This window comes from Triturus cristatus, chromosome 3_2 (genome assembly GCF_964204655.1).
Source record: "Triturus cristatus chromosome 3_2, aTriCri1.1, whole genome shotgun sequence".
Classification (NCBI taxonomy): Eukaryota; Metazoa; Chordata; class Amphibia; order Caudata; family Salamandridae; genus Triturus; species Triturus cristatus.
In genome coordinates, this window is record NC_140584.1 from 806371122 (window position 1) to 806385897 (window position 14776).

A 14776-nucleotide genomic window follows, 5' to 3' on the forward strand; every position below is an offset into this window, starting at 1 on the left:
GTCAGAAGATTCACAAATATAAGAAAGTTACTATTACAACATGGGATATAATAATGTTGGCCCTGACTTTGAGTTTGGCGAGCAGCTACTGAGTAGCATTTGTTATGGATATCATGTTCACCTTATTACAAGTGCTGTTGGATACAATGCACTTGTAATAAGCCGGACAGGATATCTGTCATATTTGTGCTACAATAACAGAGCTGTCAAACTATAAATCAAGCCCATTGTCAATAATGTCTTTGCAACTTTGCAGATGAGATCTGTGAAAGTACTGTTGGAGTATTCCCTCAAGAAATGGTGCAACCTGACCGTTTATCAAGTGGTTCATGAGACTTACATTCCCGTGGCACACGCAAAACCTTTTGGACATTCTCATATCTATATTAAACATACTGTGTTACTAATACTGTGCTATTAATACTATTATATGGAATGGAAAGTATCCTTTACCAATTACTATAGGCTGTATTTTGTATTGTACATCCAGGTCCTGGCCAAGTGTATGAGTACACTATTCTAAAAAAGGTGACCTAGGTATCACACACACACAAACTAACACAGGTTTAGTTTACCACACACACACACAAGTTTAGTTTACGTTTAGGCCCATAAGGTCGCGCAAGTATGATAGCAGGCATGTTCAAATGTGAATGCAGGGCATGGGCTACAAGTATGCACCATGCACTGAAGCTTGCTGACAACAATATTTCAAAGTACAAAGATAACAAAACAAAGGTTCATTCCCTGAGCAATAGTGAAACAGTATCAGTTTCACAACAGTGTTTCAGTTAGAAGTTCCAAAAAGAGTAGAAATGTCCAATATCCATTCAAGATCTTTATTTTTCAATTTTCGTAGTTGTTCACGGAGGACTTTGTTAAACCACAAGTTCCATTCTTGAGTCAAACAGCCAACACGTGTTTCGTCTATGGTTACAATATTCCATAAAGACTTCTTCAGGGCTGTAACGGATAATTATACAAACTCATTACCATCAGCCTCATGCCTTAAAATATTTTAAACCTCCACCGAAGTAAAGAATTATATAAGGGAAACCGAGAAAATAGTCATAGAAGAACTTTAAATGTGCCAAGGGTTACCAACCACCAAAGAACTAAAAAGTAAAACCATATCCCACACAATAGTGCCAGTAAATAAAACACCACCAAGCATTGAAGTTGAGATCAATAAGAAAAGGGCAGCACACTATTGTGTTCATAGCCAAAAAACGCCCATATTTAACGCGATATTTTAAAAGCTACCAACCTTAGACAAGTATCATAGTAAATTGTATCCTTGAATCTTCAATGTCTTAAAAACGGTAATCTTTTCTTATATATAAAATTCTGAGAGGGAAAACATACAGAACTTATGATTGACAAAGTGAACCGTATCGTAAACCCTAGCTACCTTAGGATAAGAAGAAGAATCACTCACCAATTGCAAACAAGTTATCCCAATTTCAAAGGTATTATTCACCAAGAGCAATAATTCATGGGCTACGTATCCCCAACATCCTCCTATTATAATATCACCTAATAGAAGGAAAAAACACACAATCTCAGTGTTAGGAGCCCCCTCTCTCGTAAACTATTAATATCACCTAAAACCAATGAAAAATGAACTGACAAGGTTTCGTAATTCAAAATAAATTCATACGTATTCCTAAATGATCCGCATAGCATAACAATCCTCAAAAGTATAGAGTCGACAAAAACCCCCGCATTCTATATCATGATGGACCTACGAAGAAATCTTTATCTTATCATATTTGAATTTAAATCTTCCCTCTCAATTCCCTTAAAAAACCAGAGAGAACGGTAGGCTAAAGAAATAGGGAACTCTCAACTCCCGTATCAGGGCATGAGTCCTCTCCATAATCTCCCGGACCGCAAGTGTGGCGTGTAACGTGAGCGCCATGTTTTTGGTTCTATTTATTAGAGCTGCGTATAATAAACATTGACAGTGGACTAGCCCAATCTCAAAACCCACTACAGGCGCCATATTTGAAGGTGCAATAGTTAAAACGTTACCATTGTAGAAATAACAATTACTCATCAAAAATACATCCGATGTACCCATACAAAACCTTAATATTAAGCCATTTAGTAAAATAACCACAAAACATAATTAACATTTAAACCACTATTTAACAAAGCATCCTTTAGCGGAAACTGGCAGAGTCACACTCTCATGTAAATCTAGCTGACTACGATACACATTAAGTAATCGTGGTTGAAACCCTTAAAAGAACTGTCCACATAAGGACATTGGTTGATAAGAGTAAAAAATATATATAAGACAAAAAAAGGAAAAGAGGAAGAGATAAGAAGAAAGAAAAAAGACCAAAGGAGATAAAGAAAAGGGAAGAAACCAGTGATTGACAGAAAGTTGAATCAACTATAGAAAGCAAAATGGACAACACCCACCGTAACCTACAAAATACAGCAATATCCATGAACTTTACATATCTCATAGTAGAAAAGCACATTTTCAGGGAATCCAAAGCTTAATGGGCAACATACTGTACTATAACTTAGCTTACTGCTAAGATCAAGCAAAATTCATCGCAACATGGAACAGAGACTTGACATGTGTGACATATAATTACTGAGTGAATACATTAAATGGTCATACAGTGTAATATTATTTTCAGTAAATATAGATAGATTGTTATAAAGTATGACCTTAAGTGTCCATATAATTACAGCATTTATGAAGCAATCAGTAACCCCAAAAATATTGTAGCTCGGAATCAATATTAAGACCCCGTTCCACCACATGTAATTTCAATATCCATTTTGCCTCACATTGACGGACCCTGAGTTCCCTATTACCACCTCATGTTGTAAATCTGGCCTCCTATATCAGAGACACCAAACATATACTAAATGTTTTAAAGGACCTAACTTGGGATATGGATATGACACTGGTGACATTAGACGTGGTATCATTGTATACAAATATCAGACATGATCAAGTGGTAATAAGGAACTCAGGGTCCGTCAATGTGAGGCAAAATGGATATTGAAATTACATGCGGTGGAACGGGGTCTTAATATTGATTTCGAGCTACAATATTTTTTGGGTTACTGATTGCTTCATAAATGCTGTAATTGTTGATTCCCTGAAAATGTGCTTTTCTACTATGAGATATGTAAAGTTCAGGGATATTGCTGTATTTTGTAGGTTACGGTGGGTGTTGTCCATTTTGCTTTCTATAGTTGATTCAACTTTCTGTCAATCACTGGTTTCTTCCCTTTTCTTTATCTCCTTTGGTCTTTTTTCTTTCTTCTTATCTCTTCCTCTTTTCCTTTTTTGTCTTATATATATTTTTTACTCTTATCAACCAATGTCCTTATGTGGACAGTTCTTTTAAGGGTTTCAACCACGATTACTTAATGTGTATCGTAGTCAGCTAGATTTACATGAGAGTGTGACTCTGCCAGTTTCCGCTAAAGGATGCTTTGTTAAATAGTGGTTTAAATGTTAATTATGTTTTGTGCTTATTTTACTAAATGGCTTAATATTAAGGTTTTGTATGGGTAGATCGGATGTATTTTTGATGAGTAATTATTATTTCTACAATGGTAACGTTTTAACTATTGCATCTTCAAATATGGCGCCTGTAGTGGGTTTTGAGATTGGGTTAGTCTACTGTCAATGTTTATTATACGCGGCTCTAATAAATAGAACCAAAAACATGGCGCTCACGTTACACGCCACACTTGCGGTCCGGGAGATTACGGAGAGGACTCATGCCCTGATACGGGAGGTGAGAGTTCCCTATTTCTTTAGCCTACCGTTCTCTCTGGTTTTTTAAGGGAATTGAGAGGGAAGATTTAAATTCAAATATGATAAGATAAAGATTTCTTCGTAGGTCCATCATGATATAGAATGCGGGGGGTTTTGTCGGCTCTATACTTTTGAGGATTGTTATGCTATGCGGATCATTTAGGAATACGTATGAATTTATTTTGAATTACGAAACCTTGTCAGTTCATTTTTCATTGGTTTTAGGTGATATGAATAGTTTACGAGAGAGGGGGCTCCTAACACTGAGATTGTGTGTTTTTTCCTTCTATTAGGTGATATTATAATAGGAGGATGTTGGGGATACGTAGCCCATGAATTATTGCTCTTGGTGAATAATACCTTTGAAATTGGGATAACTTGTTTGCAATTGGTGAGTGATTCTTCTTCGTATCCTAAGGTAGCTAGGGTTTACGATACGGTTCACTTTGTCAATCATAAGTTCTGTATGTTTTCCCTCTCAGAATTTTATATATAAGAAAAGATTACCGTTTTTAAGATATTGAAGATTCAAGGATACAATTTACTATGATACTTGTCTAAGGTTGGTAGCTTTTAAAATATCGCGTTAAATAGGGGCGTTTTTTGGCTATGAACACAATAGTGTGCTGCCCTTTTCTTATTGATCTCAACTTCAATGCTTCGTGGTGTTTTATTTACTGGCACTATTGTGTGGGATATGGTTTTACTTTTTAGTTCTTTTGTGGTTGGTAACCCTTGGCACATTTAAAGTTCTTCTATGACTATTTTCTCGGTTTCCCTTATATAATTCTTTACTTCGGTGGAGGTTTAAAATATTTTAAGGCATGAGGCTGATGGTAATGAGTTTGTATAATTATCCGTTACAGCCCTGAAGAAGTCTTTATGGAATATTGTAACCATAGACGAAACACGTGTTGGCTGTTTGACTCAAGAATGGAACTTGTGGTTTAACAAAGTCCTACGTGAACAACTACGAAAATTGAAAAATAAAGATCTTGAATGGACATTGGACATTTCTACTCTTTTTGGAACTTCTAACTGAAACACTGTTGTGAAACTGATACTGTTTCACTATTGCTCAGGGAATGAACCTTTGTTTTGATTTCTAGCAATTGCTCGCAATTGCAACCAACAGCGTGGGGTGGTGGCTGTTCGCATTCCCTTCTGATGCAAATTTAGGATTTGTTTGTTAAGATTGTACCTATCAGACTCTGTTCAGTAGAAACCTCACTACCCCATTTCAGACATTACAAAGATAACAATATGTGTCTGAGTTTGATTCTGGGAAATGGCATGGTCCCTAAACCATGGCTGAACAGATATCCACTATTCCCCAAGTGTATGAATGTATATCTAACTTGCAATCTGCTGGTTATAATGCACATTTGTGACAAAGTGTCCCCTACATCAAACTTTACAGATGTGACACAGTGTTTGAGACTGGATAATAATTGTGCATACTTATGAAATGTTAGATTTACTTCAGTTGATTAACACATTTAGCATGATTTTGAGATTTGCTTATAGATAGTCTGTCACAAAAGTGACAGATATCCCACCCGCTTACAAGTGCTAAAAAATATAATGTGCTTGTAATAAGGCAGATATATCATCCATGACATTTGTGATAGAGTAACTAGTTTGCCAAAATCAAAATCAGTCCCTTCATGATGGCATGTTTTGTTCCCTTTATTGATATCAGTATATTACTAGTTAAAATGTTGGAACTCTTTGATGAGCGCACCTTTTGCTACTGACCTCTGTAATATGTTTCTGGTGTGTGCTTATGTCTGCTTTAAGCTTCCTCCAATGGAACCGAGGGAGATGCTGGCCAGACTTCAGGAGACCAGTGGAGAGCCACTAGGAATCAGAAGGTGAAGCCATCAACACGGAGGAACCTAGTGAAAATGAGGGTGATGGGGCTGGCCAGGAGGCCACTAGTACATCTGATTCTGAGGCCAGCCCCTCATGGCCACAGCCAAAACAACACTGGTCACAACATCTGTTCCTGTGGATGCCACCACCACTTCCATCAGCACCGCCTCACTCCTGTCCCCCTGTCACAAAGCCAGAGATCTTCATCCTGGTAACACCTCCATGCCCCATCCTGCCAGCAATGGTGTCTGGAAAGGCACTAGAGGTTCTTAAGGATTTCTTTGTAGGGCAGACAGTATTATTGGTTTCAGTTAGAAACTCTTACAAGCTATTAAAATCCTGGATGACATGTGCTCTACCCTGTCAGCCTCACAGAGAGGCTCCATCTCTTCAAGTATCTCTCAGACACCAGTCATTCTGGTACACCTGCCCCTATTCCTATTTCTGCCCCAATTCCAACACTTGAGCCCATTCCACCACCTGTCCTCATTCAAAACACTGACATATTCCACCACTTGCCCCATTCAAAGCCCTGAGCCTATTCCAAATCCCACACCAATTGCTCCTGTGGACCAAATCTCTCGACCCTTCTCCAGAATACCACCTGTCCCAAAAACACACCGTACCACTAAACATTCTCATACCCCTACCACTCCCATACCCCAAATACTCACCATTACTGTCGTCAATCCTCTCACGAACCCTGTAGCCCTGCCCATCTTAAAGAGATCCTGAAAAGCCCACCCCAGCTCATTAAGTAGTTGCCCAAATATCTATCTGCTCCAGGAAGAAGAAGCAGCAGATGAAGAGGACACTACTGTGATGTGGAGGTAAGATAAACACCAGGAGCCTAATACAGACTGTCATAGGACACTATTTTTAATATCCAACCCTAAAATGTTATATGAATTTTTTTAAAATTATATTAAACGACCTAAAGGAAGAATATTTTTGTTGTTCCATTTTATTTTTTATTTTATAAAAGTTGTAATTCAACTTTTTTGTGTCTGTTGTTTACTTGTAGATATATTTATTTTTGTTCAATGTAATAATGTTTGCCATAAGTAAAGGGAAATTCCAATATGATGTGTATGTTAACCATTAGTTTCCAATTACAGATCTTGTTATTTCCTATGTGTTGCATTGCGGGAGATGATGTTTCTCTCCTTTCGCATATGTGTTAAAGGAAGTGAAAGTGTTGTTGTGAGGAACAAGTGATCGCAGCAACGGCAGCAGTGTGAACTGATGCCTTAGCGGCTTCATCAGCCCTGGAATTTCTTGCAATGTGTATGTTAACACATTGATGACTCAATGTATGTATTACATGAGCCAGTGGCAAGCACTCTTTCAGCTTTGCCACCTGTCTCCAAAGCCTCTTGTGCTTGATTGTGCAATCCTTGGAATCTCGAAATCCATTCTGTCCCCAGTAGGGAAGGTATTCATTATATGACTGTACACAATAATGCAAATCACATACTATCAGTGAGGGAATCCATGATCCGTATTTCGCAATGCCAGTATCAGGGCCTTGAGTTCTGCCAGCTGCGCTGTACAATCCCCTAGGGACTGCGTGTGTGTTTTTTCTGGATGGAACTTTCCATCATACATGCACCCTTTTACAATTGCACATGCTGCGGAATATTGGTGCTTAGTCCCTATAGCAGGCTAGACAGACTCATCAGTGTAGAACAAAGAACCATATTGATCTAGAGGCATTATTTCATTTGGCAAAGGATATTCTTGTTCACACAGCAAAAATGTTTGTGTTTGTAGAGTAGAATCAAATCTGTAATCTATGTCTGTTACAGCAAGAGCGTTAGCCCATTGCATCCATCGTGGATGTAAAGCTTTGGCATTTGGAACATTTGCTTTGGTAACGGCCTCAAAGATCAGTACTGGGGTTACAGCTATTATGCGTTTACCCTGAGCTAGTGCTGTCTCTCTCTCTCTCTCTCACTACAGCAGTAAACTGCTGTGAGAATTTTCTCAGTCAGTGCAAAATGCATTTCTGCATTTGTGTACAAATGTGATTTGTATGCAATGGGTACTGTATCACCTTCATTGAATGTGATGTATGTATACCCGGTTGGTCCAGCAACTACGCGGATCACCAGGTTGGGTATGTTTACACATGTGTATAAACGTTTGGAAGCTATTGTGTCAGCTTGTACGGACCGTAAAATGTTTGTATGTTCCTGTGACTAATGTGTTACTGAAAAGTCAGATCTAATTAAATCGTAGAATGTTTTTACCCATTCTACGTAATCTAAAATGAAAGTTCTGCCAAAGTTTAAAAATCCTAAAATAGATTGTAGTCTTTTCAGAGTCACTGGAGGTTGGAGCAACGCACATTTTTCAAAAAAATGTGCCGTCAGGCTTTTGCCTTTACTTGACGCATCCTAAAAATATGGCATTGAGATGAACAATTTTTGATTTTTTCAAATTAAATTTGTAGCCCAGGTGAACAAACCACAGAATTAAGTGGCCAGCTCTGTCTAAATGTTCCATTAATTCAACATCCGTTAGGTATATATCATCTACATAGGATAATATCTCCTCATCAACATTTTGAAGTAACTCTGTAACTCTGGCTGAAAACAGCCCAGCGCTATTCTTATACCTTTGAGGCAAATGACAAAATTGCCTCTGTGCGCCTAGTGCTGAAAATGCAGTCAAACATCTGCTTCCAGGTGCTATATTTTGGCAGAAGATTCATTTGAGATATTTGATGTTTTGTATTTCTTCTGCACAATGTTATTTATTAGTGTGGCACTGTGTGCATTTTGTACTGAAAATGTGTGAGTAGCTGTGTTTAAATGTCTGTAATCTAATACTAGACCGTATGAATTGTCAGGTTTCAGTATGGGAAACAAGGGGCTATTCATTGATAAGACAGAATTTTCTATTACACCTTGGTATTCAAGTTATTCTTGTATTTGCCTAACTTGCTTTTTAGCTTCATTTTTGGGGGGTATTGTCTCTGAAGTTGAGAAGTCCATTTTAATGGGATCTCATGATGAGATGACTCATCGTCCCACCCACAATGATTTCGGTATAGTGCAGGAGCTAGTGCTAACGCCCACTCCTTGGTATAACAATGTTTAACTGATTCCGGAATGAGGTCAGAGAAAGCAGGTAAAATTACTGTTGCTCCGTTTGGGCATTCAATTACAAACTCAAGTGGCCAGTCTTTTTCAGCCAAAAGAATAGTGTAGGCATATGTTAAGTTCTCCCAAAACAGACCCTTGGTGCTTATACGTATGTACAAAACACAAGGTGGGTTAAGGGTCTAAGGGAAGTTTAACGACCTGCGCGGACACAATCCTCAATACAATTTGTAACAAACACAAATGTCTATGGGTCTAACACCCTCTCCTAAGAAGAGGTGAAAAGCACAATCAATATAAGCAAGTAATCATATATTCACATGGAGTGAGTTCTATTTTAGAGGACAGAATCCCATCACCCACCGAGGTGGCAAGCTTCATCATCCGGGATCTCTTCTTGGTTGCAAAACCTAGTGCAACCAAGGGCTGCAACTCCCTCACTGTGAGGGAGGAGCTCACGGATGTTTTGATTGGATCAATTGGTCGGATCTCCTAGGATCTGTGAAGCATGAGAATATTTCTTGTGGTGGGTGTTTGCAGTGCAGAAAAAATGATGATGAAGTGAAGTGATGTTAGAATTGGCTACCAAGCGACAGAAGAAATTTTAATGGTTGACTCTTGGTTTCACTGGTTAAAAACAGTGCAGGCACGATCTGAAAACATTATCGAGCGCGCTAGTTTATATAGAGAGTCTACATGTTTCAGCCATTGTGATAGAACTTTGATCGTGGCCTTCCTCAGGACCCTGATGGTACCGCTACTGCAAATGTATATGTACAAAACAAATTGGAGTGATACAACCTACAAAAACCTGTTGTCTCTTCATTGAAGAATCTGCATGATGATTGTTGTCACCTGTGAAAAGAATTATTACATAATGCCATTTGCATTTGAAAAAGTTTTCCATTCATTTAGAGAACAACACAGAGTTCTCTAAATGAATGGAAAACTTCTGTATGGCACACTCGCAGTACCCATAACTCCAGCTTTTCCTTTTAACACAGCGGTGCCTCACGCCCTGAGCTGTTGCCAGGAGTGGTGAGGAGTTCCCCCGTACGCATACGGGTAAGGAAATTACTCTCATTTGTTTTCAAATGCAAATGGCATTATGTAATAAGTTAGAAACATTATTAAGTGATGTTCTTCTTTAAAAGCACAAAATACAGCATAAGCAAGTTTTAAGTATTTCCAACATGGTATACTATGTCACTATGTTTTTCTTTTCACAGGTGACAACAATCATCCTGTAGATTCTTCAATGAAGAGACAACAGGTTTTTGTAGGTTGTATCACTCCAATTTGTTTTGTACACATACATTTGCAGTAGCGGCACCATCTGGGTCCTGAAAAAGGCCACGAATGAAGTTCGATCACAGAGGCTGATACATGTAGACCCTCTATATAAACCAGCGCGCTCGATAATTTTTTCTGATCGGCCTGCACTGTTTTTAACCATTGACACCAAGAGTCAACCATTAAAATTACTTCTGTCGCTTGGTAGCCAATTTTAACGTCACTTCACTTCATCACCATTTTTCTGCACTGCAAACACCCACCACAAGAAATATTCTCATGCTTCACAGATCCTAGGAGACCCGACCAATTGATCCAATCAAAACATCTGTGAGCTCCTCCCTCACAGAGAGGGAGTTGCAGCCCTTGGTTGCACTAGGTTTTGCAATCAAGAAGAGATCCCAGATGATGAAACATGCCACCTCGGTGGGTGATGGGATTCAGTCCTCTTAAATAGGACTCATTCCATGTGAATATATGATTACTTGCTTATATTGATTGTGCTTTTTATCGCTTATAGGTATGTCCCTCTCCAATTGGAGTGCAATTTTGTATAAACGATGGGAACACTTACCATAATATCAGGTGTTTCCACCATGATATGCCAACTCAGCGCTACTCAGTGGCAGCTGGAATGGTATGGGGGTGGCAGAGAGGGGGCAGGGGTTTGGTAAAAAAAACACTTACCTGATTGCCACATCTCTCCTCCATCTCTCCTAAGTTGTGTCTCCTCAGTATGTCTTCCAGGAAACACCCAGGCCTCCCTGAGCCAATCACAACGCTGCAATGAAATGTTGTGATTGGTCTGAGAGCCATGATTTGGTGCTCAGATGGGGACAGGGAGTCTGGGCATGCTCTCTACCCAGGCTGTAATGCAGCCTGCGTGCAGAACATGCAAAGTGCTCATGACGGTTTGGCCGAGCAAGCCGTCCGGCCAAAGCGCCATGTGCACTTTAGAGTGCAGCAAACACTTTTCCTCCCCGTCAGTGGAGCCCAGGCCAAGACCCACCCTAATATGATGATACTAAAAATAAAATGATAATAACGTCAGTTTTTCATTTTTAATGGAGGTTTATTATTCTTTGGTATTTCTTCTTTATTAATGATGTAGTCAGATGAGCATTGTGATTCCTACTTCGGCTTCATGTGCTCTTACGATCTGCGCTCTGCCCATCCACCTATATTCGAACGTGTGTCGGATGACTCCTGAAAGGAATGAGAGGAACGTGTATCAGAATCCTGATAACTGTCAGTCTTTCTAATTTTATGACAGTTTCTAAGATTGTATCTTTTATCAATGGTTTCCTGCTGAGGAGACCTACCCCGTGATCTTTGTCTGAATTTATTTTTTTTGTTTACTATTCCACTTCTTCTTGGTTGAAGAGTCGGGTGCTTGCGTAGAGTTATCCTTTTTAGAATTACTCTTATGTTGTAGTTTCCCTGGACTGGCTCCCAAATTTCTCTACCTTGCGTAGCATAGGTTTCTTTGATAAATTTAGGTAATTACCGCTCCTGTTGTGCAGGAGTTAAATGCCTCAAGTATTGGCGTACAGCCAATGCAACTGCCTCCCCTTTATGTTACTCAACATAATGGTGGATACTGCAGCAAAATTGCTCATCAGTTTCATCCCTAAGTCCAGGGCAGGTGCTGCACTGTACTCATTCATAAGCTGCTTCAATACATAAGGTAAAAAAGCCAGGGAAGAGGTACCATGTGTTCTGGTATAAACAGCAGTGAAGTCTGTACCCCAATTGGCGCAGTCTTCCACTGGTGTAGCAATCCCCATCAACAAGCAAGTAGTTGGTATTCTGAGTTTCTCCTGTGGGACTGTATGGGGAAATACTGCTTCAAGCGGACTTATTTTTGTGCTATCCAGAATGGAATTTGCTCTGGACTGGTGGGAATCTTTCCCATAACGGCATTCAGTGTTTGGGGGCTGATACCCATAGTGGCCAATTGTGGTGGTGTGGCTTGAGCAGTCCATGCTGGATTAACTGTTACTGTTCACATTATGAACTGTGTAAGATTTCTACACATTTTTACTAAATCTCTGTATAATGTGTGCATTTCTGCTGAAGTTAAATTAACAGTGTCCGGATGCGGTGTGTATGCAGCTAAGACCATCTCTGAGAAGGCACAATTGAACTACTCAGGTTTATCCGTAAAATAAGTACCCAACCAGCGTTTGGTGCCATGTCGTGTAGTTCTCATTGACCCATAGTATCTGCACATTTGTGGACAACATAAACTTTGGGTGAGGTGCTTTGTCTGATTCCATGCACGCCTGTAGTATATGTTGGACTAGAGACCAGTTAGCTCACAGTGCCACCAGAAGCCCCATAACCCAAACAAGGAGTGAATGGTTTTCAGGCAACGTCTGAACATGACAACCCTGAACCCTCAGGGATTGTGGTAACAGATCTAGAACCCTTTCTCTCAGAAACTCATGCACTCATGTTCTCAGAGAAATATATAGAGAATTCACAGTGAGAGATTTTTACATATATTTATGGATTCAACGTTATTCTTGTATAGAATGCATGTGCTGCGATGAAGCAGGTGAAAGTGATCGCAAGCACCAAAAGAGTAAATAGTAGATATAGTACCACCATGGTGCTAAGACAGTGTATATATGCAGGCATATAATACAAGGTAATAAACAGGCATACTCCTACTATGCAACCCCTATTCTGTGCATGTCTAGAGTGTATATAGGTGTAGAGCCAAGAATCCCCTGATGAGATGATCCAACCCCATTACCTGGCAGGAAAGAATGTAGGACCTCATCTTGGTCATGAATTGGACACCCGTCACGGAGATGTCAGACATCTGCTTGGCTAGGCCTCAGCATGCAGGGACCCGCAGTGTTAGCTGAAGTGTCTTCTCTGCTAACCCCCGGAAATGCTTCTTTATTTATAATAAAAACCATCCTTGCGCTGTACACACAGATTAGCATTCTTGTGGATATGTAGATAGCCCTGTCACCCAGTTGAGGAAGATAGAACGACAAATGTACATCATGCGTAAAGCCCTTGTACTCTGTGTTCGAAGCATCGTGATAATGTTGCAAAAGCCAGATGTGTAAACAAAAGTAGCTTCAGAGAAACTAATCAAACGTTGTCACGCATATGAATATGTGCAATGGTCACAGCAAATAATGTTATTGTGCAGAAACAAGGATAATGTAAGGAAACGGACCACGTTGCTACATGGGCCTAACTCAGGCACATAACACAGTTGGTAGTGAAGAGAAAGTTCATAATCAGTCTAAGTTTTGTATCCTCATCATTGGTTTATTTGATTATTAAAAACAATCATGAAAGCAATAAAAACATGCAAATATTAAATGCATAAGTTATATAAAACCATCCAAAGGGGAGTATGACCATTAGGTCATACTAAGCAAACACAAGGAGATGATGGACGGAGCGCTGAAACTTTTCAGACACTCACCCCCAGCCACAGATCTGAGTTGAATCCATCATCATTCTTTAGCTCACTTTGCCACCTCAGTTCAGACCCAGCTACATGCAAATCAGTCTTGACCCTGTGCCTAATGGAAACAGTCCAGCCCGAGCTGCCAAGCAAGGTCTTCCCTGAAACGGAAACAAGCGTCCTGGGACCGGTTTCTGGGTAACACCCTTCATCAGCAAGGCTAGCTTGAATCCAGTGGCAAAGTGAGCAAGGGACCCACGTCTGGGCATACCCTGTCAACTTAGGGCAAACAAAGCAAACACAAGGAGATGATGGATAGAGCGCTGAAACTTTGCAGACACTCACCCCCTGTCACATATCTGGGTTGAATCCATCATCATTCTTTAGCTCACTTCGCCATCTCAGTTCAGACCCAGCTACATGCAAATCAGTCTTGACCCTGTGCCTGATGGGAACAGTCTATCCCGAACTGCCAAGCCAGGTCTTCCCTGAACTGGAAACAAGCATCCTGGGACCGGTTTCTGGGTAACACCCTTCATCAGCCAGGCTAGCTTGAATCCAGTGGCAAAGTGAGCATGGGACCCACGTTTGGGCATACCCGGCCAACTAGGCCATACTAGCATAAGCAAAAGAAAAATTAACATTAAAAAGGTTAAAACAACAGTAGTTCCCTAAGACAAAGTGCAGATTTTATGAAAGAGCAGATGTTGGAGCACACAAGTGGCGAACCAAAATGCTGAAGAAACAGTGGGCCTATGGGTTTTCAATCAATAGAAGATGTGAAGTTGAATAAAAACCCAACTGCATTTGAAAGTCTCAGGGCTTGTTTTGACAAAGATGGAGCCCAAGTTTCTTGCGAGTCAAAGGTGATGCCTAAATAGGGAGATTTGTGTATTATGGCTATGGGTTTACCCTGTATGACCAAGCTGCAGCACTTCAGATTCTTTGATCTGAATGCCATAATAAATGTCTTAGAGGGGTTAGTTTCAAGACTTAATTTGGCCATAAAATCTGCATACTTGTCCGGTAAACGTTTAAGCCCATTAGAGGATCTTGCCAGCAAAACAGCGTTGTCCGCATATAACAATAGGGGGACAGCCTTGTTCTTAACTCTGGGCATGTCTAACCTGATTGATACATGCAAATTCAAGCCCATTAATGTACAGCAAGAATAGTGCAGGGGAAAGCACACATCCCTGTCTCACCTACCAAGATATACTAATAGGATCTGGGCACTTACCATTTGTACCATAACAAACAGAGACGTCC